The sequence below is a fragment of the Meriones unguiculatus genome, chromosome 15, assembly GCF_030254825.1.
Source record: "Meriones unguiculatus strain TT.TT164.6M chromosome 15, Bangor_MerUng_6.1, whole genome shotgun sequence".
Lineage (NCBI taxonomy): Eukaryota > Metazoa > Chordata > Mammalia > Rodentia > Muridae > Meriones > Meriones unguiculatus.
The window spans coordinates 43,109,680-43,135,047 of record NC_083362.1 but is presented as its reverse complement, the minus strand read 5'-3'; the positions used below and the strand labels follow the sequence as shown (position 1 = coordinate 43,135,047).

At 46.7% G+C, this 25,368-nt stretch overlaps 1 protein-coding gene and 1 pseudogene across 6 annotated transcripts in view; one reads left to right on the top strand and one right to left on the bottom strand.

The window, feature by feature from the left end:
• The window catches only part of Ankrd44 (ankyrin repeat domain 44), a 268,251-nt gene that overhangs the window by 97,476 nt on the left and 145,407 nt on the right, over nt 1–25,368 (top strand). The gene's annotated exons all lie outside the window — the stretch shown is intronic.
• Nucleotides 4,641–5,674, bottom strand: LOC110551634 (large ribosomal subunit protein eL13-like; annotated as a pseudogene).

The following is a 25,368-nucleotide window of genomic DNA, read 5'->3' as shown; positions in this document are numbered from 1 at the left end:
GAAGAGTAACAAGCCACTGCAGCCACTGCTGATTGGTACAAATTACTGGAATTGTGACCAGTTATGTCACTGAGTTAGATAGGTTTAGCTTTGTAACATATAGAAGTCTGATGAATATTTGAAATCCAGAGCTCCCTCAGCAACAGATGAGAAGAGTGTCCCCATTTTACTCAGGGTCCCAGGTATGAATGTGTGGTTTTTAGGGTCACTGTATGGTCCTCCGTAGACTGGCTGAAGAAAGGAACAAGAAGTCTAAAGGGAAAGCGTGGGAAGGTCTTCATGGGCCGGCGTGGGGGTGCGTATGTCACTTGCGCTCACCCTCGGTTTCGCAGACTGTCTTATAGCCACACCGAACTCCAGGGAGGGTGGCTTCTCACTGCGGCTGCCCCACTGAAAAGTCAGCACTGTCAGCTTTGGTCTTCCAGTCCCCCGGGGAGCTGAAGGGATTCCACTAACTTATCTTTGGGGCATGCTGTTCATGCTTCAGTTATTTTCGGAGCCACAACTCTGTGCTCAGTGCTAGGACACAACCGTGGCAAGATAGCTCCATCACCGAGTTCACAAAGTGAAGTCAAGAAACGAGAAATTGTTCTGTGGTTTACTCTGAGCCACGCACTGTGAGACTCAGGAAGACTAGAGAAGGATTCCCCCTATGTCTGTGCTGGAGGTGCGGTAGAAGAGGATCAATGGAGGACTGACTGGCCTCCAAGTGAGGCCCGAGTCCCTTAGGTATGGGACATTTTGGGCAGGGCTGCCTATCTGTGTCGGTAGGTCCATGCGAGTGCGGGTACCCACAGAGGCCAGAGGCATTGGATTCTTCTGCAGCTGTGTCCACCAGTGGCTGTGAGCCAACCAGGGTGGCTGCTAGGAATGAAACGCGGGCCAGCTAATGGGCAGTGCATGCTTTACCCTCTAAGCCATCGCTCCAGCCTCTTGATGGGCTTTAAAAATTCCACACAAACTGCTGAATCCTGGCTGAACACTTGATGGCGCAGGGTGGAGAGCATCTTCCCCGCCTTTCAGGTTTTATAGTTGTGTAAGTGCAGAGAATAAAGTGGCATGCGCATGTTTAAGACCTTTCAAACCATCGTTGGAAGCGCCATCATAATTCAAATTCATTGAACAATTTCTTTTATGAAACCAAGCTACCACACACTACCTTTGTGTGTGCAGTTGTGTGTGTGTTCTTGTGGGTTTGTGTGCAGGTGTTCACAGCTGGCTCTTTTACCTGGGTTCTTGTGACTAGACTCAGGTTACAATAATACTTGCAAAGCAAGTAATATTTACCAGCTAAGCCGTCTCCCAGGCTCTTCAAATAACAATTTTTAAAATATATAAACACGACGAAACTGAGCAATGAACTAATTTCATATATACGTGCTAAGGAATTCATGTATATAGTACATACATGTACATAGCAAGGAGAAAATAAATTTCTTTATCTTCCACAATTAAATCAGGAGAGTTCTAAGTGAACAAAAATTTTGTGCAGTAAAAATGCTGTTTGTAATAAAAATTTTAAATCACTTAAGTTGCAATTTTACAGTCATTGACCATAAAGCACACTAAAAATGTTATTTTTAATAACATCCAAAATGTAAAGATAATTTTAATTTTTACAAAGGAGGAAGCCAAAGATGAATATTTAGACCAGCACACAATTTTGAATTAGCTATTATTGTATTTAGATTTTAGATATTTCGTAGACATTTCAAGTAAACTCTTGCCATTGAAACCAGAACATGCAGGTCTGGTCTTTCAGGGCATGTGGGAAACTGGCTTCGATCTGAAGAGCTTGCCTCTCTGAGAAAAAGTCCCGTTTGCAGTGAACCATAGAGAGACCATGCTTTACCCAACTTTTCCACAATAAGGTAATAGCCATCTTTCTTCCTTTGTTTTTAGACATTGCTTCTCCTATTGCTTTCAGTCTTTTGTTTGTAATAAAAAAAAATTCTGAGAAGCCTCATTTAATGTTTAAAAATAGGGGGAGATAAATCAGACTTCTCATATATGTAAGGTCAGTAAAACGTGTTCTTGGTCTTTTGTGTGTGTCTGTTTTATTCCGATAGAGTAAATGTGTCCTTGTATTAAATGCAAAGCATTTATTAATTCGTAGTTGTAGACTTTACAATATAATTCAATAATAAAGTAATTAACCCCTAAAAAAATGCTGTTTGTAGCACACAGTAGTCTGGACTAAGCCGAGTGCTGCACGCAGTATTTGTTGGTGTGCAGCGTGATGGCACACACAGGGCAGCGTGCGCGTCTTGTGTTCGCCACGGCACACCCTGAGGCACAGCATGGACAAGCTGGCTGGAAACACCTCGGGTCCCGTCCGTGTTTGGTTTTGAGCTGGAATGTGACCATCTCATGCTCAGGTGCCTGTCAAGGTGACCAGTATTTTTTCGTAAGAAGCCGAGGTCCAGAGGAAGTGCTGTTGTCAAAGGGTGTGACAGAGGCCAGATACCCCGTGATGGGACTCTGGGGGGACCCGTGTTTAGGAGGCAGGGGAACGACAGATTTGAAGGAAGAGAGTGTATGGAGGGCCCCTGTGTCCTGGAGGGTAATCCTGGTCGTCCTCCCTTCCCACCCTGCTTTCCTCTCTGACCCGCCTTTTCATTACGCGTGCTTCCCCCTTGGTGCACTCGCCCAGCACCTGCTCTTTTCTCACATATTCCCTTTGCTTTTTATTTCTTTCCCTGAGCCATGAGTTTGTCGCTGCAAACCACTCTTTGGTTAGCTGATCCTGGTAGAGAAAGCAATGCCATTCAGGTTGGCCTCTCCGTGCTTCTCCAAACTTGATTTCCCATCCCTAGTACTCATGTGCCCTATGCTTCATCTGTATTGAATTACCTGATCGTATTATTTTCTCCTCCCTCTTTGACATCTCTGTGTTTCAGCCTCATCTGCCCTTCTTTTCCCACTAATGTCTCCACTAAGTTATCCTAATTCTTTCTTTCTTATGTCTTTATCACCACCCCCTGTCCCAGAAAAGGCCTACTTCTCTCAACTCCCATAGCCGTGTCCGCGCTCCTCGCCACTGTAGACTTCTTCTTGAGTCAGCTCATTGTGCCCGCATCACAGGTCCAAGGAACGATGTGCTTGGTGACCTGGCTGTGCTCTCCTCCCTCCTCAACTGTTCGGCCACCCAGGGAGCCCCTGCAGCACACCAGGAATGAGTCAGCCCCACCTGTTTCCGATGCTGAGCCACCTGCTGTGGCCCGTGTTCTCCCAAAGAGGACGGATCACTGAGCCAGAGAAAGCAGCTGGCTGAGTGAGTGTCCCCCAGGGCTCAGCTCTTTGGAAGGCGGAGAGCTCGTAGATTGATCTTAGGAACCTGTGAGGTGTCAGGATGGCCGCTGTGGATCCTTCTGTTGCCTCTGTCAGGAGTGGTGTATTGTGAGCCCAGAAATGTGCGGTGACTGTTGTAGCTTCTGTGATAGCCATGTAAACCGAGCCAGGCGTGGGAGATCACCTGGGGCCTTTTGGAAACTCCCACTGGAATAACCAGGCCCAGCCCAAGGTAGAGAACTGCATCTCAACCAACAGCTTCAGGATCCCAGACTTCGGAGTCTGAAATCAGACATGGAGGCCAATAATGACATACTTTAGGGTCACGTTACAGCAACCCTACGCCAGGAGGGTGGTCTGACTGGGGTACACAGCGAGCAGGCCAGAGACAAATGTCCACGGTGGGTGGCGAGGATGGGGAGGAAGTGTTTGAGGAAAATGGTGACATGCTAGGCTTAGGGCAGGAGGCTGCTCCACACAGCTCACGTGACCACCATTACATTAAACTGGAAGTAGACTTGTCCTTACAGCAGGCGGTTGTAAGCTATAGAAAACAAAATCTCAGCCCCAAAGATAAGAAATAATATACAGGGCTGTCCAAAGAAGTAATGAGTTGTCTACACAGATGAGATCGCTGAAGAGCCAATAGACAGAGCCTCCAAAGGCAACCACTGGTGGTGGCACAGATAGCCCCGCCCCCTGCATTGTGCCTTCTGCATTATGCCCTTGGTAACAGTAGTAATTCATGGCACTGTTTTATCTTCTTCCTGTTTTAGTGTTTAGAGATACTGTTAGGTTGGAGCCGGCACATAAATTGTAACTTCCTTCCCAGCCTGAAGTAGATTTAGAGAACCTTGTCTTCCAACTGTGAAAGACGACTGTACTTCAAAGATGGGTGAGTCCTGAGTGATGGCGAAGCGGAGGCGTTTATTTCCCATTAAAAAGAGCCACGAACAGAGACACATCCATGCACACACAGATGCAGCTGCTTGTGCACATGCTCATCATCATATCAGATACAATTAGGAAAGACTCTTCAATAGCATTTAATACTCAGGTAACAATAATTAATGGTCTCAAACCGTCGATTGTCCCCAAGTTGTTTTTTAATGTATCTATTTTATATAAAAACAATTTTGTCATTCATGTAATATTTGTTATTTGCAATAGAGTTTGACCCAAATGTACTTATGCATTTTGCTTACCTCCTCTGTTCTGTGGTAGGAGGGGCTCATTATGATTGTGACAGAAAACACCTTAAGTTAAAGGCAAAGAACTTATAGCAAGCAAAAGAGAAGCCATTATTGCTACGTTTTTTTTTTTCTTTATGGAAAATTTGTTGTAACATTTCAACGGCGCATCACTTTTTTCTTTTCAACATCTTTCTCTGCAGGTCCCTCTGCCCTTTTTGCTCTGATACCAAAGAGCTGGGCATTAGCCTGGGCCATTCGAAGGCTGGCAAAGTGTGAAGTTCTTCTCTTCTGTGATGACTCTGGCTTTCTCCTTTTTGTAGGCATTCCAGGTGGGCATCACATGCCCTGTTAGCTGGGTGGGCAAGTTAAGCTCTTCAGCAGAGCTATCTCTCTTCTTTGGATCAGAGGGCTTCCTGGGGAGAAGTATGAGCTTGGAGCTGTTCTCCTTCAGGGCTCCAGTGACTCAGTGGATGTGTTTTGCCTCCTTGGGGCCACAGAGATGCCGATGGTATGAGCCATTTTCTTATGGAAACCAGCAACCCCGAGTTCTTCCACACTGAAGCCCCTGCCAGCTTGGACCTTGGTGTGGGTATCTAACTGTAGAGCACCTCACCGTGGGCCTGATGGGGCTGGGTGGGAGGGGCAATGCAGTGCACTTTGGCCTGCCAGACCTTGCGTCTCTGGATCTTGGGTGCTAGCTTGGATCAAGTGTCCTTTCGTGCCTGCCAATCCTTGCGGAAGTGCGGCTTCAGGATGATGCCATGCAAGCTGGGCGTCAAGGCTGTCTGCTGTGCAGGAGAGGGGCCGAGCGCAGAGGCTAATGCTACAGTTTCTGACTATAGAAAATAATTTAGGTGGTGAAGGATTGTTAATCTCAAGATGCAAATGAGAAAAGGAAACCGATATTTTAAAAGCATGGGGCTTTTAAAAGCACAAGACAAATGAGCAGTAGTGAGCTTGTGATTAATCTGGTGTTTGTTGGAGTAGATTACTAGTTCTTTAAAAAATAGAATGTATTTTTAAATCTGCTCATGAGCAGTCTGGAGAAATGGCTTGGCAGTTAAAGAGCATTGTCTGCTCTTCTGGAGGACACAGGTTCTAGTCCCAGCATCCACTTGGTAGCTTACAACTGTCTGTAACTGGGTGCGTGAGATTCTCTTTTGGCATCCGCTGGCATCAGGAATATGCATGTACGCAGACACACATGTAGACAAAGCACATAAACATAAAATAATAAAATGAATTGAATGATAAATTCACTTTATGAGGGCTAAGTGTGTCTCTACTCCAGGAATTTGGAATGATCACTCTGCCACATTCTTTAGTGTTTTCTCAGCCTGGCTCTCCCACGTTAACGCCCCCCAAACATTGGAACACAGATTCTATAACTCTGTAGTCTAGCTTGCTGTGCTTGTGGATTTTCCCGCTTATAGATATGTCATACTTTCTCTTCCTATTTTTAGTAAGGGAAAAGGTAAGATGTTGTACAGGGGTGTCATGGACACCCTGAAAATTAGACTAAATGAGAAACTGCAGGCATGAGGAAGATGCAGGCAGGGGTGGCCCACGCAGCTGCATCTGTGATGAGGGCATCGTCAGCGAGGGGGACGAGTTGCTGAGCCCTTTTGAGTGCCATGAAATGATGGGGTGTCACATAGCTGGGCTGTCAAAAGATTTTAAGAGAGAATACGAGAAACTTCTAAGGTGTTAAATGTTGGTTCCAACATTGTTCATGCCAAAGAAGACACTCCTGTGGGCCAGACCCGGCCTGAGGCTGTTCGTGGGTGACAGTTAGCAGTGGTTAGTTGGGCATTAGGGCTCCCCCGGACACTGTGTATTCAGTGTGGTTGCTGTAGCCTTCATACTGCGTGCTGGTGATCTGGGGACAGCAATGTCTGTGCTCTTCAGTATGTGAAGCATTCACAATAGAACTATCTCTCTATCTGGAAAAAAAAAGTTGTTGTACTGACTGGTTTATGCTAATACATTGTAAAACAAATAAGCCCATGTCAGCGCACATGCGCACAGCCAAACATGACCTGCATTTGCTCATCTTTAGTATGAAGGCATGACTGTCACTGTGTGAATACATAGGTTGCAGGAGCACAGATTGGATTCCAGGGCACAGCACTTGAGACCCACAGCCAAGCTGCAGAGTGTTCTTCTCTTTTATCACATGAGGACTCTTCTCCTGGGCCAGAGTGGTGGCAGGAGCTCCTGCTGTTCTGGACCACTCCTTCCAGAATTGAACAGTGTCCCCTATTGGGGAAGGACTTCAGAGAGAACCCCATTGATAGTGAAGGCTGTAATTGGGTATGGGTGAGAGTATAAATGGAAATATCATAGAGTCTGGTAGTTTTGTTTTTTTTTTTAACTTCAGTACATGAATATCATTGTATGTTGTCAATGATATGAAAAAGAATTAATTTTGTTTAGGGCAAAAAGTAAACATTTTCTGATACTTCTTGTTTTCTAGATGTATGACATGTTCTCTCTTTTGTGCTTGTTTATTTTGTAGCTTCTTGATTTTTAAAATCTTTTATTAAATTTATTTTTTTGACAGTTTCTCTCTTCTCTGATTACACTCTCTCTCCTCTTTCTTCCCTCCTGCCCCTGTTATCTCCCTTCAAGTCTGTTTCTCACATTCATGTTTGTTGTTTCACTTTGCCCCACCGAGTTTCACGAGGGCCGTCTGTGTGATCATGTATTGGTACTATCCAGTGGAGTGTGACGGGCTTGTCAGTGGATACACAGTGGAAGGCAATGTCTGCCTTTCCCCAGAATCTAATGGTAGTCAATAGCTTAGCAGGAAGGGGCAGGACTATGCGGGCCCTTCCCTAACCCAAGACTGCCCACTGACAGATGTCTTCCACAGTGAGAATACACTGAAAGAGATTTAAGTTTTGTGAAACAATGACAACTCACTTTCACACTGATTTTGGCAGAGCTAACCACACACTCAGGTCATCCTTGAAGAACAGGATTATATTAAAAGGCCAAAGGTATATTTGGAGCAACTGGGTATTCCAGTAATGCTGCTTATTAAGTGTCTGAGGTTGAATGAGTACAAAGTGCTGACATCCAAAGTTCTGCCTTCCAACCCTTGTTTTATAGATACATTATTATTATAGCTTTGAGTACTAACTTAAAAAAAAACCCAAGAAAATGCTGAGCATATTTTATTTAATCAGAAAAGAGGCCTAGTGGGTAGTGATATATTTGTTGCCAGTTTGTTGCTCAGCCAGTTAAATTAACTTGGCTGCCAGATTCCTGTTTAAAGAAGAAGTATTTAGGATAGAATTTGTATTTGCTGGAATCTTTGTGACTTTGACACAGGCTGTCTTCTTCTCTGTTAGTTTTCCTCCTGAAAGTTCTTATTGTTGTTTCCTATCCCAGCATGCACAGCACATTAGCTAACCTCTGTTGCTGAGAAAAACAACCTCACGGTTTTGGAGGGTCAGCTGTTCCATTGCCTCTAGGCATCATGGAAGAAAGTATAGCAAAAGAGAGCTGCTCATTTCTTGAAACCAAGAGGGAGAGGGATATACTGACATGTTTTATTTATTGGTAAGTAATTATATCAGTTGGTAAATAGTCCTATCAGTCACACCAAAATGCAACTCTAGATATAGAGAAAAGACCCTGGGCTTGGGACAGAGGCAGGAGTGTTGAGCTCTGCATGTCCTTGAGCAAGCCAATTTTCTTCCATTGGCCTCCGGTCTATAAAATGGGATCAATAACAAGTGCTTCCTAGAGTTAGGGTCAGGGAAAAAAGATGATGTTTGTGGACAAGGTAGCAGCTATGATTATTTAAAACAGTACATTTTAGTTAAAGAAAAATTAATAGAATTTAGTAATGAGTTTATTTCCCATGTGAAGCATGTCCTGAGAGAGACTGTCCTGGAATAGCACGGAAGTCCCTTGTGTCATGTCCAGACCATGTTTCTTTCTTTCTTAGCCGTCATCATCATTGACAAGCATTTTCCATCTTACTAGCACACCAGCCAGCACATGTAAGTTCTAGCTGTTGTGAAGGAGGCAGGTGAAAGAAAGGTGTGCTCTTTCTCTTTAAAGGTCAAGTGGAGGTATATTTTCCAGACCCTTATCACATGGTCAGATGCTCAGCCAAAAGTTAGGATTTCTTTAATGATAGAGAGAAAAATGTTGGTGCAAACCAAGATTCTGCCATAGTATGTGAAAGCCCGCCATTGTGACCTGGGAATTGGCTTTGTGTTATGGGGTAACCTCACATATTAATGTATTTATTACATAGTTAGTAAGTGCCTGTTATAGATAAGACACTAGCCCCAATCGCCTACATGCTTCCTTGTATATGTTCTCAATTAATCACGCCGTCTGAAAAGATCTGAGGGAACTGGCTATCTTTTCTCTGCTTTATCAAGCATGTGAAAATATATTGCTACTAAGGTCTGTGTTCCTTTCTCTTCAAGGTAGCAGAGTGACATTGTAGTGTGTCTGGAATGGTGGCCTGCTCTTGATCTCAGTGGGTCAGGCACACATTTCCCTCCAGCTCGTGGGCCTGCCTTTTGTCACAAAGCTTCGTGTTGGCTCACACCTGTATCCTCACCAACGCTGTGTAGATGACTTTCCTCTGCCTTGAAATGCACATGCTAGGCTGTGACTCTCATCTTTGGCCTTGGCCTTTTCAAGTAGTTTTCAGTGTTTGAACAGGCAAGTGTTTTATTTGGGAAGCAGAGATAGACAGAGAGGTAGTCAGCAGGCTGATGGCAAGTGAGCATGAGTAACCAATGGCTGGGTATCTTGTGTGTGGCTCAAGGTTTCTTAGGAGCTCTAGGCTCCACACATTCCACCTGGCAAGGGGATGTCTGAAACCCTGCCTCCTAATCTTGCAGTCACTGATGCCAGGGTCTTTTTAAGAATCAGTTCTTTTAAAAATATGTATTTTTCTGTGTCTGCGTGTTTTGCCCATATGTATCCATACATGCCATGTGCATGCCTGTGCCTATGGGGGTCATAAGAGTACCTTTGTAGTTTCAGATGGTTGTGAGCCACCATGTGGTACTGGGAACTGAACCTGGGTCCTCTGTAAGAGCAGTCTGCTGCTCTTGTTCTCAGAGCCGTCTCTTCAGCCTCAGATGTCTACTTGAGAGGAGAACTAATAGAATGAATATATATGGGATTAGCCTGGCTGATCCATGGGATGCATTAGAGTGGCTTACAGACTGTGGTCCAGTGAGTCCAAAAATGGCTGCCCACCAATGGGAGGGCCAAGAATCCAGTCCACAAGGCTGGATGTCTCAGCTGGTCTCCAGTGTATGTCAGAATCCCAAAGAAGAAGCCTCTCATGCCAGTGAAGGAATGGACTTGCCAGTGAGCGAGAGGTGAGCGGGCAAAGAACAAGCCTCCTTCTTCTATGTTTTTATATCAGCTGCCACCAGGAGCATGGCTCAGGTGTAAGGTGGATCCTCCCAGCTCAGGAGACTGGATTTAGGATGAGGTCTTCCCATGGCAGATGATCCAGCCAAGAAAAAGCCCTCGTGGGTGTACCCAGCCACTTGGATTTTAGTTAATTCCAGATGTAGCTAACTTGACAACCAAGAGTAGCCACAGTGTCAAACATTCAGTGAGCAATTCTGAACACACCCCCAACATTAAACATCAGCATTTTGCCATATTTACTTTGTAATAATACAATTGTATAGACTTCACCCCCATGTCAACCCACACTCATGCTCTGTGTCATGCCTCCCCAGGAAAAGGATACTTACCAGAGGGCGGATTTCAGTTAGCAAGTGCCTTGTATGTTTTGTAGGTATGAATATAGGTATAATAGGAGATGCTAAGGGAGATTCTATTACCCATCATTTGGAATGATCACTCAGAAGACCTTGGCTAAATGTGATACTTTCTAGAAAGATAGCATCATTGACCCTGTTTTGCATTTTGTATGTAGAAATCCATTTGGGGGCTGTGGTGTAAATATCTTGTTTCTAAGGACAGTCTTACACCAACTTAAAAACTGTTCTTTTTCATGTAAATATTGTTTGATGAGTGTTATTCCCTTATTAAACTTAAGTATTTAAAACCAGACAAACTACCCAAAGATGGCTTTTTCATGTCCGTTTAATCTGCAGATGCTAAGGGGACGTCTGCCATGTCCCTTGCTTGTCTGGGCCTCTACAGGGAGGCGCCCTGCCCTCCTGGATGACAGGATGCAAAGTGTCAGCACAACAGTAGAAGTGGCTGTGTTCTGGGAGAATACCTCCCCTGTGTGGCCAGGACTGAGAGCAGTGGCCACTAATGTCAGGACAGTGCCCGATGAGGGTGTGGGGATGACTGGAGAGCTTGAGAGCCTTCCCACCACCTTTGCCTCATTTATACTAAATATGGCTAAGATACCATTGGAAAATTCCTTTTACTGAATATTTAAAAAATAGACTTGGTCTTTAGAGCAGTTCTAGGTTCACAGGAAGATCAAGTGGAAGATAGCGAGAGCACCCACATAGCCCTTGCCCCCCACATGCACAGCCCCTCCCTCCTGGTGCCTCTGTTACCGTCAAGTCAGCCTCCAAGGCTTACACAGTCATCACCCGAAGCACATAGCCAACCTCTGAGGTCTCTCCTGGTGTGCACAGGGTACATGTTCAGTCTATAGAGTAGCTCAGTGATGGCGAGATGGCTCAGTGATAAAGGCACTTGTCACCAAGCTTGATGTCGCGTTTCTAATCCCTGGGAGCTGCACGGTGGAAGGAGAGAACTGGCTCCCCAAGCTGTTACCTCACATATGTGACACGGCTCAGTGGGTGGAAGCAATGAACGGGCAGCAGGTCTGATGATTGGGGTTCAACCCTCAAAACCCACAGTGGAGGGAGAGGACCTACTCCTGAAAGTGGACTTCTGACTTCCATACATACTACACCACACGCACACACAGAGAAACATACCATACACACATACCGAATAATGCACACGTGCAGAGTAACATACACACAGTAACACACATCACACATAGAGTAACACATTCCACACCCACCCACACACAGAAATCCACACACTATACATACATAGTAACACATGTGATATACACACAGTAAAAAATATATATATATATATATATATATATATATATATATATATATATATATATATATATTATGCTTCACCTATTCATCTTTCTCTTCCTGCCTTAAGGAATTTCTTGTTTTATTTTGTTGACTTTTAATGAATAATCTTTGTAAGAGCACACTGCCTGAGATTTGAAGTAGATGCAAGTAGGCTCCACCTGAAACCCCCCTAAGTAGGTATTCTGGACTCGCCATGGACTCAGCGTTAGCATCTTTGGCCATCTGTGTCTCTATGAGCTTCTGTGTTTGGCACAACTGCCCCAAACTTAGACCAGTGCCTGTGGCATTAAGTCCTGCAGCTTCCCAGCTTGCTGGTCTCGAGTCTCCCAGCTCTGGCTGGGCATCATCGGAAGCCGGGTGCGGATCTGCCTCTGTCCTCCTGCAGGCTGCGGGGCCTCTGAGCTCCAGATGTCTGCTTACAGTGCAAACAGTCTTGTTTGCTTTTAGAGAAGCAAATGTTTTCTGTGTTCAACTGAGCTTATAAAATTTCATTAAGAAGCCAATCATTAGCCCTGATTAAGTAAACACTGGGTGTTTGGTATGAATATTTTAACTTCCTCTTCCCAAGCTGGCTCAGCTTTCTCAAGGTTGCTGGTTGGGGGGGGGGAGCAGTAATGCTTCGGTCACCTGCAGTGTGCCCTCCTCATCAGGGATCTCCACCCACTCTATTAAACCAGGGCCTGGATGCGGATTGGTTCTCTGCAGCTCCGTTAGAGGAACAGCCTGAACAGGGGATTTCCCTACTGCTCACCCCATACAGAAATACAAATCAGGAGCCTTGAAACGGCTAGAAACTGCCGTTCGCTGCATAATTCCCTCCAGTCCCTACTCTTCCCCATTTGTTTTCATAAACATTTCAGGCTTTCACAAAGACCAGAGTTCTTTTTTTTTTTTTTTTTTTTTTTTTTTTTCTGGCGTGTGTGTGGATATGCTTAATAGTAAGCATTTATTTTCAAACCTCAGGTCAAAAGAGATGAAGATGCTTACGGCAGCTGCCACAGTGACTCAGACAGTATTGGCATGATTGCATTAACACTGCTGTGGGCATAGTGAGGTGCGAGAGTGCTGAGGCTTCCCCTGGGGGAAATGCACAAGGCAGCATTTCCAAGTGTGTTTCCCGGAGTCCGGAGCGAGTCTCCCTTCCAAGGAGTGAGACGAGGTAGCTGAGCGGCCAGAGGAAGTAGGAAGGCCCTTCCACCACATATTCCCCCATGCTTTAGTGATTTGTAACATGTTACTGTATGAAGGACTGAAGATTCATGTCCATTGGATATGAATTTAATGGGAAGTTTTTCAAGACTCCTAAATCTTCTTTACAAATTTTCTTGGTCACTTCCAACCTACGACCATTCTCCAAACTGATGGGCAACCCACAAAACCTCCAGAATAGGCTGGGGCATTGTTTCTATCTTGAACTTTCAGTGTGCAACAGAATCTTAATACAGGCTGGTGGCTGTCACCCCAGGGTTTCTGATCTGGCATGTACCAGGAGGGACCCAAGAGTCCACAGTTCTAAGAAGTCTCTAGGAGTTGCTAGCACCGCTCTTTGGGGACCATACTTTGAGGACTGGCTCACGGTCAAACTGGAGAGCGATAGAACAGACTCTGATGAGCGAGTGGGAGGTACCATAGGCCCACTGCTGTGCGATGTGCAAGTCAGAATACTCATTCACCAGATACAGCCGCTGCTTGCAAGCACCGTGCTAGGGACTGGGGTGCGCTGGTGCTGAGTATGGACATGGTCTGTGACTCCAGAAGCTGCAGTGAGCGGGGAGACGGGCAGTGATCTGGTAGAGAAGGTGGGTCAATTGGTACTTATAAACTAAGACCTGCTGAGAAGGAAGCTGACTGTGAGCTATGACACTGAGCTGAAGAGACAGGAAAGGCCTCCACAGTGGCAGTGATGTTTAAATTGAGACTGGCCATGAGAAACTGGGCTTCTTGAGAAGACTGGAAAATTCTTCAGGTCGGGTAAGGATATGAGCAAAAGCCTCTAGAGTGGAGTGGTAGCAGGGGCCATGGCCTGGTCACAGATATCCCAAGAGGCTTTGCCCCTGTGGATTTCTTGTATGTGTTGTGGGTGGCCAGGAGATATACACGCCTTCTCAGGCGATATGGAGATAGGTCAGTCAAGGCTGGATGACAGGTTAGGTGTGAAGGGCATGGAGGAGCTAGCTGCCAAGTGTGGCTCCTGGCCTGGGTAGCAGTGAGGAGGTGACACCAAGGGTCAGTTTGTTTCTGAGAGGAGACAGAACCGAAGGCTTGCTTTTCAGGGAGCAATGAAGTGACTATTATTCTGCAAATACAGTGATTGCTGTTTATTGGTAAAGGGAGTGGGGCTTAATAAATGTTCTTGTTGACAGAGTTCCCTATATGGGGCTATCAGTGACTGCCTAGTTGCCCTGAGTTAGAAAATAAATAAGGCCATTGAACAGTAAACACAATGTGTTTTTCGGTAATAACTAGAATACTACAGGGTCTCAGGCACTGTGATGGTTGCTGTGTAACAAGCATGGAACAGCTGCTCTATTATGCTTATCTGGGTTAGGAATCCTGACAGGCCACAGTGGGATAGCTTTTGCCATTTCAGGACATCTGGGATTATTTAGAAAGACCTTTCTAAATAGCTGGGTGATGACACAGAATGCTAAAATAATCTTGGGGTTCTCTCCTCACAGATCTGTGAGCCTGAGCGCAGCCTTTCCTGGGTCTTCTCTCTGTAGGGCAGCCACAGAGAAGTTCTGACATGGCAACTCAAGGTTATAGATGAGCATTTTTTGCAGAGATCTCAGGTCTCTAAATTATGTAGGGAAGGTAGCCAAATTCAGATTCTGCCTCTTGGAGTCCTGGATGAGGAGGGATGGCTGGACCTAGCATGCTGCCTCTGGTGAGAGATAGTCCTGGGGAAGAAGACCCAAGTGAAGGGAAGAGTGGATGGTTTGCATTAAGTCACCTGTTAAAGATCTTAGCCTGGAGCTGTCATGTGATTATCAGCTTTTCCAGGCTCTTCTCCCTGCCCAGCCCTCAGAAGCAACCAATCCTAGTTAATGCTATTAGGTGATTAGAGGACGTTCACACACCAGGACATGAAAGAACAGGCTTGACCTGGTCACAGATTTCCCACGAGGCTTCACCCCAGTATATTGTGGTAGGCTTCACCCTCAGTGTCAGGAACTATTCTTGATGAGAGAAGTCTTAAATAGTTAGAGGACACTGGCTGGCATTTGTTGATCCAGACCTGAGATAAGCTCTTTGATCTAAGTAGAGGGGAACATAGGCATCCTAGGATGTGGATAAGGTGACGCATGGGGGAAAACTCATTGTCTCAGTGTTTTAAAATATTTTAAAATGTGTACTTTATGTTCATGCTATTGAACAACAATGTGATATATCAGTATGTTTATTTAAATTTACAAGTGCCTACTTTAATAAAGTTGCATATGTTCAAATTTTTTTGGTCATAGATACTCCTTAAAATTGTTTTTTGATAACTTAATAATATGTATACAATATGATCACATAGCCCCTTCAATTATTCTTTCATTTCCTTCTACTGCTAATGTTCCTCCTCCTCTTTTTCTTCTTCCTCCTCTTCTCCTCCTTCCTTTTACTCTCTGCTAGTCTTGTGTAAATGGTCGTGCTCATGTTAGAAACGGCTACGTGATACTGAGAAGACAGCATTTCATAGCTCACTCCCCATCCATTCGGCTCTTATGTCTTTCTCCTCCTCCTTCCATGGTGTTCCCAGGCTTTGGGCTTTGGGGAATGAGCTAGCCATATCCTGTTTAGGACTAAGCAGTCAATGGCCACTTATTTTCAGCATTTTGACCGTTTGTAAGATTCCGTATGAGCCATCACCCACTGCAAAAAGAAGCCTCTATGCCCCAGCTGTGAGCAGTATTAGTCTAAGATGTAAGTAGCGGCGTTTAGAAGGTGTTGGCTTCATGCTCTTTCAGCATAGCATTAGTAGCATTTTACCTCCAAGGCCTGTGACCTCCACAGACACAGTCTCTTGACCAGGTCTCCAGTACCAGGGAAGTATTCCTTCTTGTGGAGCAGGCCTCGGATCCAGTTAGAAAGCAGTTTGACATTGCCAAAACAAACCCTGCCTTTTGCGGTACCGGGCACACTTTGCCTGGCAGTTCACCGGGTGTTACAGCACTCAGGGTCCACAGCTGGGTAAGACAGTTGGCATCTTCTTCACGGCCACCTCCTTGTAATAACTCTCAGAGTACCTCTGGCACTAAAACACGAGCCAGTAGGGGGACGGCCTCCACCTCAGTTCTAGCTTGATTTATCTGTATCTGGATCCCAGGAGCATGGCACCTCCAGCAATAGGGTCTCATGGTCTTGTTTTGACTGAGAGCAATGACATTAACCATCATTGTTTTGGGATCATCTGGAGGCCTCCTGGCTAACAACTCAGGATAGACCCAGCAGCTCACACTGGGATTTTCATTTAAACATTTATGACTTCTGGGAACAGCCTTCTCCATCTATGTCGTATGCTGCTGCTCAGGTTGCTTTTTTTTCTTAAAAGTTTTATATTTTTAGTTAGCTTATGAAATAATAGGTTTTTCAAAAATATGGCCTTAAAAAAATAAATCCTTAGTTCCTGCTGGCTTCCACCTCTCCCCTATTCCGCATCCTGTTAATCTTTCCTACTGTTCTCACCTTTGCTTTTATATCACATGTTTTGCTCCTCCCCACCTCCATCCAGCTCCCCTCCACACCCCTCATGCCTCCCATCTCACTTCCTGGCCTCTACTGACACTCACTTGAGTGTAAACGCAGAAATGTAAAAATGTGAAGCCACGATCCACAAATGAGTGCAAGCCTGTGGTGTTTGTGGTTCCCGGCCTAGGTTACGTCAGAGCGGACACTGCTTAAAGGCTCATGTCACAGCCTCACGGTTATACCTTGTAGCTAATACTTTTCAAACGTTAACATGCGTTTACACCACTGGAGAAACTCTACTTTTCCAGTACAATTTGGGGAATAGATTCATATGACTTAAGCTCACGAGGGATATATTTACAAACCCGAACTCCACATTTATTAATTTTCACTCGCTTAAAAACCTGACCTGCTATTTAAATATGTTAAATTTTTTTTGGGAAAGATAGCTTACTTAGCTTTTATATAACAGCATTGCACTAGAGTTGGCTTGCTGAGCCTTGGGCTGGTACGAGAGACCTTGGGGTTCCTAAACGACATTTGCATGAAGCCTATATGGCCTTGGTAGCGAGTGTATTCATGAGACGCGGCTGAGCAGTGGCTGTGAACACAGGCTGCAGTGAGTGGACCACCTGGACAGCGGCTCTGTTGCCCACCGGCTGCAGTGTGACCCTGGGCTGGGAAACTCAGCTCCTCGTGCCTCTGTTTCTCCTGTGTGACGGGATGTGAGAGTTCCCACCCACTCCGAGTGTAATCATGGCGAGTGAGGAGGGCAGACCCCAGGACCTGGAAGACAGAGCCAGCGTCAGCGCTTCTTAATTCCAGGGACCGCCCTGCATTCTCTGAAAACCCTTGCTTTGATCTCTTCCATTAAGCTCTCTGCTTCTGCGGGGATGTGGGTGTGGCTCCGCAGCCTCCCAGGGTTTCTAAGTTGGAACCTTGGCCTCCAGCAAGCGGTGTAGGGAGGGGAAATTTCCAATGGTCTGGGAGAGGCGATTAGGTCTAGGGGGTCCCCCCACCCCCAGGAATGGATGAATGCTGTCTCACAGTGCTGACACAGGACGGGGCTGTTAGGAAGTTAGGACTTCTACATGCCTGGGCTCTTCTGCGGAGGCGGGCCCTCTTTCTACTTCCCCTTGTTGGGACACAGCCCGATGACAACTTTGTACTCTGTGGACTTTCCAAATTACCCCCCCCACACACACACACTCACACACCTTATAACTTACTTAGCCAGGGGAATTTTGGTTTTAGTAGTACACAAGCACAGAACCTTAAGCTCCCTACAGCAGGATCCTTGACTTGTCGCCATGGAAATTACAATGTGTGGTGTCAGAAGGGTGGCGCGTCAGTTACGGCATTACACGTGCCTCAGCCTGTCTTTGTATGGCAGTTCGTCGGTTCCCAGTTGCATGGCTTTTGGGAAGGTGCAGCCTCAGTTGACAGCTCAAAAGCCTGTGGAGTCCAGGAGACAGTTACCAGTACACGAAGAAGGTATCAGAGAATGGTGGCAGCTATATGGAACTGCAGCAGCTGTGGCCCCAAGAAAAATGTCTCAGGGAGTGGCAGCCCATGCCTAAAACCCCGGCATTCAGGAGGCAGGAGGATCTGGAGTTCAAAGGCAGCCTTGACATAGTGAGTTTGAGGTCAGCCTGGGCTTGGGACTACAAGAAAGACTGCCTTAATCAAAGTTCCCACCCTCATCAACCCAAAAGCAAAAACAAACAAGCAAGCAAGCACCAAAAAGATCTACCCCAAAATAAGATATTCCAATTTATATTTAAGAAAAATGCATGATAACCAAACATCTGTGGGTAAATTTGGGGTTCAGTTTCTGGAGGCCGATGATCTCATAAATACATGCTTGTTGCCTTTGCTGAAATTTGGACCTAAGGGTTGAACGAAGTGCCATTTCATGTCCCCCTCCTGGACATGAAATGTCCTACCTTAGAAGATCCTCCTTTCGTTTTATAACGATCTGTCTGTCGTGTCTCTTGTCATTTTTACGTCACTATCTGAAAAGTCCACACTTAAAAGCCGCCTCATGTAACTGAGTCTCCTTTATAGACTGGGGTGTGAGACCGTGAGGCCGCCTTACACACCAGCAACCCACGGTCCCACAAGTGATGCTTCCTTCCTCACGTCTTCTCCATGTGTTTGTTCCTCAGACAGCTCCAACAGCAGTGGTCGTTTCATTCATTCATTGTCTTCTCCATATGGGACGCTTTCTGGGTGTCCCCTGTGTTTGGAACCCCGTGTGTGCTTTCTCCCTGGCTACCAGCCCCCATTACAGGCTCACAGCCACTCTGCAGCAGGAAACCAGAGATAGCTCAAGTGCCTCATTTACTGTGGTTGGCCTCACTCTTTTTTCTTTTCTCCGCTTGTCACCTGGTAACTAACTACAAGTGGTTGTGGCAATGGTAAGCTTTTGTTCACCAAAAGAGGCACGTGCCAGCTCCCTGTCACTCTGCCTTTAGTGGCTGGCAGGTTCCTATCTTGGCCTCTGATGCTGTGAATCTCTAGACCTTGCACCCCTGCAGGAGGTGTTTATCTGGCTCCTGGACATGCTTCCTCCCCAGGTTGGCTGATACCATCCTGATCACTCTGTAACCGAGGCCAGCCTGGCTAGTGCCTACTTCATCTTCTCTCAGGCCCCACTCTCTCTTCCCTTCTTTCCCATCAGCCAGCCAGAAGGGGCCTGTTAGGGAAGGAATGAAAAGATGGGTTAGTCGGCAGTTGTCGGGAACTAACCACACGCCAGGAACTGTGCCAGGTGCTTTTTGAGCAGCATTTCGCCACACACACCACTCAGGAGGAAAGTGTCACTATTCTGTTCATTTGATAGAGAAGTGATGGCTAAGAGAGGGGGCTAGTAACTTGCCCAAGGTCACTTGGCTCTCAGCGTCAGGTCAGTGTTTGAATCAGAGCCTTTGCCCTCTGGAGTCCACTAGGATGTATTGCCATCCACAGAGGTGGCAAAAACCCCTTGTGGGCTAAACAAGTCCAGCCAGCCAGAGGAGGCTGCGCCTCGAAAATAAGCCAGCCTAGGGGTGGAGAAAATGAGGAAGTCAGTTTTGCTTAAGAGGCAGGCCCGATGGGAGGAAGAAAGCGCAGTGGCAGAGAAGCAGAGGTCCCGAGGGAGGGGCTGGGCTGTAGGGAGCAGTAGGCAGGGTGGGATTCCGAAGTGGGAAAATGGCCTGTGGTTTCCAAGATGGAGCCAAGCCGGGCTCTCTAAGTGTCCGTGCTCCTTCCACGGTGTGTGGCAGGGCCCTTGATGCTGCTGTGTAAAGGGCTCTCTGAGCACGGCTCTTCAGTGGACAGCGTGTATGAACTGTGGGTCTCACCGTGTGCTGCCTCCAGTGAGCAGCCTGGTACCTCAGGAAAGGGAAAAGCTTCATGCATTGAGCCTTCCATGCTGCCTGGGAATTCCAGCACCTTACAGTAACTGCTCTCCTGCCTCTGCCCTTGGCCCTGTGTTGCTGTTGGAGGTGTCCGGCTACCCAGTGCAGCTGGCAGTGTCTGCCGCCATGCTTCCACTGACCCAAGAAATGTAGGAAGTCTCCACCCCGCCTTGTTGGAGACACAGTAGCTTCTCTCCCTCTGAACTGAATTTCCTGTGAACTGAGGTTCTTGCCCCATGACATGGCCGGGTTGTGGATCTCCCAGACTATCTTTGGGAGTTCATACCAGGGAAGTCCTGACACTGTAATCTTGCTTCCTATTCTTTATGAAGCACTTGGATGGGGCTGTTCTTCCCCACCCCCATTCTAGTTTCAACCCTCTCAGTTTTTAGGATCAGGACATCTCCTTTCCCAACTTCCAGCTTGCTCTGGTCTATTCATGAGCATCACTAACTGTGTTTTCTTTTTTTTTAAATATATATTTTTTTATTTTTAAATAATTTTATACATTCACTTGTATCCCAGCTGTAGCCCTCTCCCTCATTTTCTCCCAATCCCCCCTCCCTCCCTCATCTCCTCTCTGCCCCCTTCCGAGTCCACCGAGAGGGGGTGTCCTCCTCTTCTTCCGTCTGGCCCTAGCTTATCAGGTATCTTCAGGATGGCTGCAATGTCCTTATCTGTGGCCTAGCAAGGCTGCTCCTACCTCAGGGGGGAGGGGAAGCTCATGAGTTCATGTCAGAAACAATTCCTGTCCCCCTTACTAGGGAACCCACTTGGATACTGAGCTACTGTGGGCTATGTCTGAGCAGGGGTCTAACTGTGTTTTCTAATTCCAGGGACAGTTCCATTACCCATACCTGGAATGTTCTTTACCAGTAGTTTCATTTTAATGGAGTGTCTAATCATTCCATGCATACACTGAGGCTAGCCAGAGACAAACACTTAAAGAAAAAAACAAAACAAAACAAAACAAAACAAAACAAAACAAAAAACCCCTAAGAGTCAGTATCCCTGTTTGACAAATCACTGAGTTCCCAAGAGTGAGGTTTGGGGTCGTTTTTGGGGTCTCATTAGTGCTACTCTTTGGGTCTTATTATTGTAGGTGAGGTGTCACAGAAAACAGACTTCCACAGCAGGCAGCCCTCATAGAGGGAGTGCAGGTGGGCACTGGAACAGCAGCTGAACTTCCTGTTTCCACTTCCTGTCTCATAAAACCTACTTTTCTCACTCATTGGATTTAACTGTGAATGTGGTTCTAGCTGAGAGCAACAGAATGGACAGGAAAGCATTGAAACAAGGCCAACTCCCACCCGTGATGGGATGAAGGCTGATCTGTTCAGTCAAGTGTAGGGGATGTACAGGAAGCAGAGGAAAACATGGCACCTGCTTATCTATACCTTTGAAGACTTTCAGTTCTGTCTTACCACAGAGAGCTGCAGACCCACCCTCAGAGATAGATCTTTTCCCTTTGGGGTCATAGTCTTCAGTAGAAACTCTAAGATAAATCAAAACATTATGCCTCTTTATTCTATAAGAGATGTGTTGAACAGGCACCATGTAGCAGGCACTGGACCATCTTTATACAGAGATGCCTAACTAGACTCTGCCTGCCCTCTGTCCACAGCTCAGGTCATGTGACACCCATCCCAGCAGCTTATGATGTGACCAAGGTGCAGTGTGGTAGAACAACCAAAGAGGTCGCAGAGGAAAGGGCACTAGGCTGAGTGTGGGAAGACTTCTTCCAAGTGACCACAAACCTCAAGTCAAGGACTCCGCACTTTGTGGTTTTAGATCCGGCACCTCACCTTTGCCAGATGCTCCTGCTGTTTCTCCAGTGCTCTGCTTGGTGTCTCAGAGCATCACATTTCTTCATTCCCATCTGACTGAAATTTGAACAGTCTTGAATCGGGCAGGGAAGCAGAAGGAGTTTTAGATGTACAGTGGCATAGGCCAAAGGTTATAACACATGTTATCCCATTGGTTTTCAGAGAGTAAAACCTAAACATCTGGTCTCCCATAGGGTATTAACAGAAGCCATGTTGAAGTGCTTAAAATAAAAGTATATGATTTGGGGATGAAGCTGGGGCATGATCCAGGATTAACATTAAAGAATATAGAACTGGGCCTGGTGGCCCAGGCCAGGGATCCCAGCTAATTGGGAGGCTGAGTCAGGAAGATTAGAAGTTCAAGGCCCACCTAGACTACAGAGTGAGTTCAAGGCCAGTCTGAGCAACAGTCTTAGTGAGGCTGTTTCAGAATAAAAAGTACAAAGAGGGCTGAGAGCTAGGTGTGGAAGCATATGCCTCCTCATCCTAGCACTCATGAGGCAGGTTTGGGAAGATTGGGTGTTGAAGGCCAGCCTTGTTCAAAAGCAAGCAAGTTCAAAGCCAGCCTGGGCTGCCTGCAATCCCATCTCACCTCCAACACAAAAGAGAGTGGGCCCTAGCGGGGCTGGAGATGCAGCTGAGTGGTAGAACGCTTACTGAGCATGTATGAAGGCAGTACTGAGCAAAGACCTCAAGAAAAGCTTAGGGGGTTAGAAAAAAGCCACATAGCAGAATATGCTGTGAGATAAGGCCCTTTGTCCTGCTAATGGTGATGGGGTTTTCTGGCGATTTCAAGACTGAGTGTGACTGGGACTGACAGAAGGGGCAGACTTCCCATGCTGTGAGGCTTTGGGAAGGTATGAGCCTACAAGTTTCCCTATGAAAGGAAGAGGAGAGCTGACTTGCTAGAGAGAAAGAGGTCCCGGCCAGCTCACAGTGCAGTCCGTCAGATTGCCAGGCAGCACACAGAGACCTCAAGCAAGCAAGAGGTGATGCACAGGGCCCTCACCTCATCACACCATGTATCATTTTATGTCTATTAGCTTATAACTCACTGGGGAAAAATCAGTTAACTTAATATGTAGGTGGCCTTCAGAAGTGCATGTGTATGCTAAGCAGGCCACATTGATGTGAAAATTACGACTATGTAAGTTCAATAGAGAGAGCATAATGCTAGCAGTAAACCCGTCATTGAAAGAAGCAGCCGGTGTTTGTACTATGTATCTACGGAACGCCACATCTGTGTCTTCTCTGGTGGTAAGAACAAAAGTATTTGAGGTGTCTGGAGGGAATGACCTCGTTCTTGCCTTCTCTTTGCTCTCAGAAACTAGATTATCGTGCGAGGCTCCCAAGGGCTTAGTCCATGTGAGAAAATGGTGGCCTTGAGCTGCTGGACTTCGTAAAGCTGGGTTAGAGAAACATTTCGTCTCAAGTCCAGTTCTGTGGGGGCACGTTGGCGTTCCTGAGCGAGCCTCTGGGCTCATTCTCAAGAAGTCCGGGTCTATGGGAGAACACCCTGGGGGTGGGAAGTGTCTCCCTGGGATGCAGCACCTCTGAGAAGAGCTGCGCTGTGGCTCTGTGACTGTGCTCTCTCAGTTCTCACAGCACCTGTGATTCAGGCTTGGGAGGCGACTGTTTTGCAATCAGCACCCCTCAGCATAAGGCGATGTATGGGATTCACTTGGTGAGTTTGGCTTTCTGGGTCATTGGTTTAGGTTATAAAGGCCAACTGTGAATGCTTCCCTGTTTGGTGATGCAGAAAGTGCTCTGGGTTATCTGGTATGAGGACCTTCATGGGTCTCTTGTGGATTTGCTTCTAAGTACTAAGGAGGACATTTTAATTTTAATTTTTATAATATAAGGGTCTCACTCTGCAGATGTCTGCCAGTATCAGAAAGCATGGGCAAGGCTTGGGACGCACAAGGAAGAAAGAGCTACCATATTAAAACTCCCAGGACAGGGCCTGAGCTGAGCTTGGATCCTAGACACACATAAAAGCCACCTGCAGTAGCACAAATATCCGAAGTCCTAGTGTGCCCCATGGCTCAGGGGAGGCAGCACAGGAGAACCCACAGATTGTCTGCCTTCCTCACAGGGGAGAGGACCCTGTGCTGGCAAGGAGGAAAGGCGAGGGCTGGCACCTGGAGGTTGTGCTCTGACCTCCACGTGTGCACATTCACACACACACAGAACATGGCCACATCCCCACGTGTCCGGGTTTCATCCAGACCTGCCTCTGCTTGCCATCGAGTGAGAGAGAAGGCCTGGTTCAGGACGAACATTTTCTGAACAGGCAATGTGCCTTGATGGGTAGGTATTTGAGGGAGTTCTGAGAGGAAGAACCTGATATGGGCTCCAGGAGATCTAGGCCAAGAGCAGTGGTTCTCAACCTGTGGGCTGGTGCCGCTTTCGAAGCTGCATATCAGATACCCTGCATGTCAGGCTTTTACATCGCCTTTCGAAGTAGCGATAAAATAATTTTATGGGTCGGGGTCACCACAACGTGATGGCCTGTACGAAAGGGTTGCAGCACTGGGAAGGTTGGAGACCACTGAGCTAGAGTCTGAGAAGGGCTTCAGTTACCTGTTGGCTGAGGTAGGACAGTGCATAACAGAATACAGGATACAACCAGTGGGTTGACTACCTCATGGGGAGGGGCGAACAGGGCAGGTGCTGGTATTGGCTGACTTTGGCTTTGATGACGTATAGCCGAATATAGATTTATTTTTTAACCAGCAAAATAATTTCTGCAGAAGATATTCCTTAACTCCTTGTTCTCCTCTAGAGTCCCCAGAGGAACTGAAAAAAAAAAAAAAAAAAATCAAGCCATGAAGACAGAGTAGTAATAGCACAGCTAAATTTTAAAATTAATTAATTAACTTTATATCCCAATCGTAGCCCCCTCCCCTCCTCTCTTCCTGGTCCCCCCTCTCCTTCCCCCCTCTTATTTCTTAGAAAAGGGGAGCCCCCTCATCAGGACTGAGTGACTCTTCTTCCCCTGTGGCCTGGTGAGGCAGCCCCACAGGTGGGAGTGATCAAAAAGCAGGCAACAGAGTTCATGTCAGAGACAGCCCCTCTTCCCTGACTAGAGTACCCCCACGAAGCCTGAGCTGTCCATCGGCTTCATCTGTGTAGGGGGCCTAGGTCCAGTCTGTGCATGGTCCTTGGTTGGTGCTTCAGTCTCTGCAAGCTCCTCTGGGTCTTGGTTAGTTGACTCTATTGGTCTTGTAGAGCCCCTGTCACCTCCAGGTCCTTTTATTTCCCCCCCCCAGCCCCCGCCTCCCATTCCACAAGACTCCCTGAGCTCCACCCAGCGTTTGGCTGTGAGTCTCAGCATCTGTTTCCATCAGCTGCTGGGTGGGGCCTCTCAGAGAACAGCTATGCTAGGCTCTTATCTGCCAGTATAGCAGAATATCCTTAATAGTGTCAGGGGTTGCCTCTCCCATGGGCTGGGGCTCAGGTTGGGCCTGGCATTGGTTGGCCATTCCCTCAGTCTCTGCCCTATCTTTATCCCTGCACATCTTGTAGGCAGGGTAAATGTTGGGTCGAAGTTTTTGTGGGTGGGTTGATGTTACCCCTCCTTCCATTAGGAGTCCTGTCTAGTTAGAGGGTGTCCTCTTCAGTCTCCATGACCCCTGCTACTAGGGGTGTTGGAGTTAGTTTTTTTTAAATTATTTATGTTTCTTATATCTTTTTCTCCCTACTCTTCCCCAGTCCCTTCCAACACCCCAACAGTCGGTAGGAAGGAGGGTGTGGTTCTTTTAGCTGCTTCCTGCTGATCAGGGTCATCGGGTTCCTAGGAGCCAGTCCAAACCTTGGTTCAGGAGATCTCCAACTTCTTGTCTCACAACAGCAACCAGGCGCAGCAAGGGGG